At 42.2% G+C, this 7,449-nt stretch overlaps 1 protein-coding gene across 2 annotated transcripts in view; it reads left to right on the top strand.

Moving 5' to 3' along the window:
• The window catches only part of PIR (pirin), a 79,220-nt gene that overhangs the window by 30,338 nt on the left and 41,433 nt on the right, over positions 1–7,449 (top strand). The window lies entirely within an intron of this gene.

The raw sequence follows: 7,449 nt of genomic DNA, 5'->3' as shown, positions 1-7,449 counted from the left end.
AGGGTATCATCTTAGGTAAAGTCCCAAAGAGGATGGGCGCTCAAGGATCAGTCCACCTCCAAGTTGTCCTGATCCACCCCAGTGCTAGGCAGCTGGGCTTTCATGCTGTCTTACCCCAAGTCATTACTCATGTCCCTTGAGTTTGGGGTGGGGGGGGCACAGAAATGGGATCCCAGGGGACCTGATAGGGGTCCTGACACCCAGTTTCACACAAGCCAACAGGAGCTGAGAGCATCAAGAAATTAGGAACCACTTTGCCATTCTCCCTGTGGGCAGCCAGCACTTCAAACTACTTTACACACTAATTTATATAAAGTTAAATTTTGTTTAGATACACCCACAGGGACAATGGCTTGACAGTGGCTTCTAGCCAACCACTCAGTGGGGTGCATTTCATGGGCAACAGGATGTTCATGATTTTTGGTTGGGACTTACAGATTTTGTATTTCCTACGCTATAACCACAGTTCTTTATCTGTACCAGGCCTGGGCATGTGCATTATTTTGCTTTGTGTTTTCAGTGCAAAGAGAAGTAATTGAAGGAAAAAGAATCAAAATGTGCTCCCTATTAAGCAAATATATCTGCCTGTTCTCTATGTGTACTTTGCAGTTGGGAAAATGACCCTTCATTGTATTTCTGTGACTCATTTCTGTTTCATCAGTCATTGGGCAGTGCCCTTTCCAGTGGTATGGCAAGAGTTCCCTTCCCTTCAGCGCCACAGAAGACAATTCAGATACTGTGGGGTCTTTCTGGTGTAAGGCAAAGGACGTAGCTATGTGTGGAGTCAGTCAGGGAGGCCTAAGGAGAGCTGAATTCATGCACATGAGAAGCTGCATCCTCTGTTTCCTATGGGGCTTCTCACTCCATGTTTCCAGGACTCTAATGTTCTAGGGACATGTCAGGAGATACCTCCGTCTCCACTTCAACCAGAGCACAAGGCTTTGTGGAATTGTCCTTAACATTTCCTTTACAAACAGTGTTGAGCTGTCTGCAGCTAAAATGAGAAATGAGACCACTGATTTAATAGGCAAGCAAAGCCAGCAATGTCACAAATCCTCCGAGTTCACAACTGCTTTTCATTTATAGAAAACACAATGCCATTTTAATGTCAGAGCTGATTCCAATTACAGGCACAAGGACATTTCAAGCACTTCCAAGCAGCAGACTGCATACTCTTGCAGTCATAATCAAGAATTAGAGATGAACGGTAATGTTTTAACTTTGTAAAATAATGTCTTGATAGCTGCTGGCCTCTAAGTTTTCTTATTTTTGTTGAGTAAAATCGTTGAAGTGAATTACATTTTCGTAAGTCAATGATGGTTTTTATTATGAGAGAATTTTAATAAGGAACTCTTCCAACCCTGTTTAGTATTAATTTGAACTTTGAGAAACAATGTGTTGTTGTGGGTACCAGTATGGACGCTGGAGACCAATGGCCTAGATTAGAATTCCCACCGTGAAGCAGCCGTGTGGTTTTGGTTAAGCCACTTAACCTGTGTTTCAGGGTTCTCATCCATCATATAGGATTGCTTAGAGGATTAAGTGAGTTTTTTATACATTAAACTACTAAAACAGCATCAGACACATTGTCAGCACCACATAAGTAGTCGCTGTTACTATTATTATTTTGATTACTTCATGTTACCTTGGGTAGGAGCTGGGCTGAGATTTATGTGTGCTCATTATGCTAAAGGGGCTTGCTGGGACTTGACAAAGGTAATTAACTTGCTTTGAAGAAAAAGACACCAACATGAGTCAGTGTAAAGATGGGGGACTATTGGCCATTTTTTTCTGGATCTCATAAAAACATAGTTTTCTACATCTGAAACCTTAAATTAAATTATGTTCAGCAAGGACTGACTGGATCATAAAAAGTCTAGATGTTCCATAAAACAAACTGAAGATGACATTAGGTTAAATTACCAGGTGGGGCTTAGACTATACCCTTTCAAGACATTGATGTGCTTATCCTACCTAATAAAGAGGGAATGTGCTAATTGACCCTCCCGCCATTGCAAAGATGGTGGCACCCACAGCCAATAAGGAGGGAATATACTAATTGACTGCCCGCCCTCAAAGATGGTGGTGCCCACAGCCACAAGATGGTGGCACCCAGTCCCCTCAGCCCTGCTAGTGTGGCAGGCACGTGGCAAGGCCGGGCCTGCCCTGTGCCTGCCTCCGGAGTCCCCCAGTCCCCTCAGCTCCCCAGCTGCCCAGGGCCGGCCTGAGGCACAGGCAAGCCTTGTGTGGCAGCTGCCCAGCCGATGCCTGAGGCACAGGCAAGCCTTGAATGGCGGCTGCCCAGCTGCCCAGGGCTGTCTGAGGCTCAGGTAACCAGGACAGCCTGAGGCTCAGGTAACCAGGGCCGGCCGAGGCTTGCGCTGATGGCAGTGGCAGCAGCAGAGGTGTGATGGGGTGTCACCTTCCCCTGATCACCGGGTCACCTCCTGCCCCTGAGGGCTCCCGGACTGTGAGAGGGGGCAGGCTAGACTGAGGGACCCCCCCTCCAGTGCATGAATTTTCATGCACCAGGCCTCTAGTAACTAATATAGTCAACAGCAGTTCCCACCCCCACAAGTAAAATATCTAGAAAATGTAATTAGTGACCATTCCAGCACTTCTCTAACTTCAAAATTCATGATCACCTGGGTGTCTTGTTAAAACGCAGATTCTGATTCAGCAGGTCAGGGTGAGGCCTGAGTCTCTGCATTTCTAACCGCTCCCAGGTGATGCTGAAGCTGTGGTCTGGGGACCACTATTTGTAATGTGTGTAATGACCATGACATCCAAGACAGGGGGCTTAATCATCACTAGGACCAGTTTGATTATGAGCTTATAGAAGATTTTAGGGTTCAGCTCTGTGGTTTTTGGCAAATCTTATTTAACCTTTCTGGACTTCAGTTCCTACACCCACAAAAAAGGCGAGGGGGTTTTGTGCAAGATACTATTTAGCTTTTGCAAGCAACTCAGCTGTCCTTTTGCTAGTCCCAAGACAGATGTGTCCCTGTTTCTCAGTTTATATGTGTCTCAGCCCTGGGAAGCCACAGCCAATTTTGAGCAAGATTCTGCCAGAAGAACACAGTCTAAAGTGAAGGCTGAAAGTGGGGGGTGGGGGGTGGGCAGATAAAGATGGAATACTTAGAATAGTTTCTGTCACCTCTGGAAGGTCAAAATCACATGTTTATTTCATGAGAGTATGAAATCCTTCAAACCCCATTCCATCCTTATCAGGCAGCCAATCAGCAATATTTATTGCCAGTTTTCTCTGAAACATGATTCTTTTTCCAGCAAACGCCTCTACTTGCCTCCTGCTGTTTTAAATTCCATTATGTCAGAAGGAAACCTTAAGGAGGCCTCAGCCCCATGGGGTCAGAAAAAGGCAATCCAGAGCCAGACTGCCTGGGTCAAGGCCAACACCACCACTGACTAACTTTAAAGAAGTCACTTATGCTTGTGGGGCCTCAGGGTACTCATCTGAAAATGGAGGTGCTTATACTGACCCAGAGGATCATTGGGAGGATTAAATTGGTTAATATGTGTACAGACTTAGAACAATACTCCTTTGCAAAAACTGTGTATAGTGTTCGTGTGCCCTATAATTGTAACAAAAGAATCTTCCTTCTGAAGGACAGACTGTATACTACTATTCATGTATTGGATGATAACCAAACGTTTAAACATTCAGTTTCCAAAACAACCTCATGTAATTCACTCAGATCTTGTTACCATGGTGTCTCCAGGGCCTGAATCAATGCCTGATACATACAAGACAATCAAGAAATATTTTTCTGGGTCCATAAGTGAAATCATTAAAATGTAAAGGAATGCTGGAATGAGAGAAATGTGGGCAAAGTAGTAAGAAGATAAGACAATATAGGGATTAAGAATTACTGTAATAAGCTTAATATGAGCTAACTAAAGAGTTGAGAGAACAATAAAATAAGCTAAATTATATTTTAAAATAAACTAAACTACTTAAGGAATTAGGTAGTAGAGAAATGAAAACCAGATTGATGTTTTTCCTTTAAAAGTGGACACCAGGCTGTTTTTCAAGACCCAAACTGTTTCCTGGAGGTTTCTTAAATTGAAACAGTGACAATGAGGAGCAGAGGTTTGGGGCTCGTGGTTCTCTTTGGGGGTCCACAGGAAGGCGTCTTGCCTGCTTTAGCATCTTTACTGTGGGCTTTCAGGGCATGCTAGATCTCAAGTAGGGGAACACATACCAGCTTTCAATGCATCCCTGCTGGATATATCCATTCTTTACCCTGGTTTAGCTCCAGCAGGCATTGGAAGACCCTGTGTTCCTTGGGCAGTTCTCTCCCAGCCAAAAGCAACCTGCTCACTAAGCAAGCTGTGTTGGTTGTGGGTTGGTATGAAATGTATAACCAAGTCTGTGGTTGTCACCTTTGATAGAGTCTCCGGGCTGTGGCAGGCCATTGGCGTCCACACATGCAGAAACACACACACACTGTCCTAGACCAGAACTAGGGAGAAACACCTGAGAAACCAGAGAGAAAACCACATTTTCCAGCTTTTGCTTTCATTGGAAACACCTTATTAGCGATACACAATTTGTCAGTATTCCTTCTACCTTACTTGGATTTAAAAGTTACAGTTTATGTAGCTTTCAGGGAAATACTTTTATAGCATGTCCAAGCAGCAGTGGGGTTTTGACAATCATAATACTAGAGAGTAAACTTAGAACATTTTTGCATGGTACCTATTTCTCTGTTTCAGGGTAAATTTGGATTCTTGGAATGCATGTTGCACATTTTAAATAGATCTTGCTAACTTTGCAGTTGACCTCAAATTCTCAGCTCTTCCCCTCACCTACCTTTCCGAGTTTGCTTCTGTCCACTTTGTGATATGGGGAGAGCTTGAAAGAACAGCTCTCAAAATAGCATTTTAAAAACTATTAAATCAGGAAAACAGGTAGCACATGCGCACCTTGTTTTTCTCTTTTTGCCTTTGAAGTACTCCAGCAAGTTCATGGATCTAGTTCAAAAAAGAATGATAGATATTCTCCTAATGGCAGAGATTGCGTTGGAGGCAGTGGGTTTGTGACAGGGAGCTTGTGATAACGGGCTCCAGCTGTCCCCAGCTCTCACAGAAGGAAAACAACCCTTGCTCAGAAAGGAGTTCTCCCTTCCAAAGGCCTCGCTGTTAATTTATTTTATTTATAAATCAGTGCTCTGTGATAGACTTAAAAACTGGAGATTCTAAAAACATTCCCTTTGGGCTGAGGGGTTGGGTAAGGATGGACCTGAGACTTCTCTCAGTATGTCTTTTCTTTTTAATTTGGAAAATGTAAACACATATTTAAAACATGAAGTTAAACCAGAACAGAAAAAAAAAAACTTAGAATGAAAAACAAGTGGAAACAAATGAAGAACCTAACATTTGTGTAAAGATATCAACATTACCACACAGAGAAAATATTTATTTTAAGGGCTTTTAAACATAGTTCTCTGAGTGTACATTTTTAATGGGAAATATACTAAAGACAAAAAGAACAGCACAAACTTTTGAACTTCATAGTTTTTTTAAATTGAATTTATTGGGGTGACATTGGTTAATAAAATTATATGGGTTTCAGGGGTATAGTTCTATAGTACATTATCGGTATATTGTATTGTGTGTTCACCACCCCAAGTCAAGTCTCCTTCCGTCACCATTTAGCCCTCTTTACCCTCTTCTACCTCCCCCAACCCCCTTTGCCTCTGGTCATCACCATGCTGTTGTCTGTGTCTATGAGTTTTTGTGTTTTTTTGGTTTTTTTTGCTTAATCCTTTCACCTTTTTCACATAACCCCACAGCCCCCCTCACCTCTGACAGCTGTCAGTCTGTTCTCTATGAGACTGTTTCTAATTTGTTAGTTTATTGTTGTTCATACTGTCATTACAATTTTATTTTATTTTTTAATTTTTTGTTTCTTGATCCTCACTTGAGGATATATTTGTGTGTGTGTGTGTGTGTATGTGTATATATATATTTAAAATAAAAGCATAATATGCTAATTAGATCGGACATCCTTCCAGACGACCTTCCAGACAAAGCTGGGGCTGCGAGGGAAGCCCGGGTCCCGGGTACCAGAGGGAAGTCAGTGCTGGCAGTCAGGGGAACAAAGCCCTACTCTTGCACAAATTTCATACATCGGGTCTCTAATATATATATATTTAATTCTCACCTGAAGGTATTTTTTCACTGATTTTTAGGGAGAGTGGAAAAGAGAGGGAAAGACAGAGTGAAACATTGATGTGAGAGAAACACATTGATTGGTTGCCTCCAGGCCAGGGAGGAACCTGCAAGCAAGTACCTGCCCTTGACTGGAATCGAACCCAGGACCCTTCGGTCCACAGTCCGACGCACTATCCACTGAGCCAAACCAGGCTAGGGCCACTTGAGGATATTTTTCCATGGATTTTTTAGAGAGAGTGGAAGGGAGGAGAGAGAGAGAGAGAGACATTGATGTTGCCTCCCACACTGGCCCCAACTAGGGGCGGGGATTGAACCTGGAACCCAGGTACATGCCCTTGACTGGGAATCAAACCTGAGACCCTTCAGTGTGTGGGCCGATGCTCTAACCACTGAACACCACCAACCAGGGCAGCATTACAATTTTAAAACAGTTTGAAAATCAAACAAATGAGTAAATTTGTTATATTTTTAGGAATCAAGATTTTCAGTGTAAGAAAAATAGGTACAAATGCAAAAGACAAGAGCAAAGAAAAATACTGTTACATTAAACATTGAATGGACATTTAAAAAAATAGATGTCCATTATCTATAAGGTAGTTTCTAGAGAACTAGTATGTTTGATCATTTTAGGAATCCAAGATTTTTAACAATGCAATTTTATGTTTCTGATAACCATTTCATTTTCTTCTGGTTCTTATTTACATTGATTTTTCTTTTTTGGTCCATGTTTAATTAGATGTTATGAAGAATTCTAAAAAAAAAGTCCCACCTATGAGAGTCAAAATCATGCAATGAATTCTGGCTGAAATTCCCTTTTGAGACATTAAATAAGTGTATTTTAATGGGTGAATGTAGGGAGAGAGGAAAGGAAATTCCAACATAAGGCAGAGAGCCTTCTGGGCTCCCTTTGACATAGAGCAAAGGGGAAACAGAGCATTTGAGGGGATGAGATATTATCAAGTGCAAAGTAGAAATGTGGAGTTGATTTCACCACCTCCGTCTCCTTGCCACTATTCACCAAAGTCCAACGTACGTCCTCACTCTTCAATGAAGCCTTTTTAGCTGCTCTAGATCCACACAACCATCTGTCAACCACTCATAAGGTTTTTGGAGTGGCAGTTATTTAATTCATGTGTCCCCATTTCTCTATGAGCTCTGTTCATTCAGTCATTAGGCACCTGCTGAGTGCACATCATGCAGTGCCCTAGAGATACATGAATGAGATACAACCATTGTCATCAAGATCACAGT

The sequence above is a fragment of the Myotis nattereri genome (genome assembly GCF_964212035.1).
Source record: "Myotis nattereri genome assembly, chromosome: X".
Taxonomy (NCBI): Eukaryota; Metazoa; Chordata; class Mammalia; order Chiroptera; family Vespertilionidae; genus Myotis; species Myotis nattereri.
The sequence above is the reverse complement of the archived record's forward strand: the minus strand, read 5'-3'. Positions and strand labels throughout refer to the sequence as shown.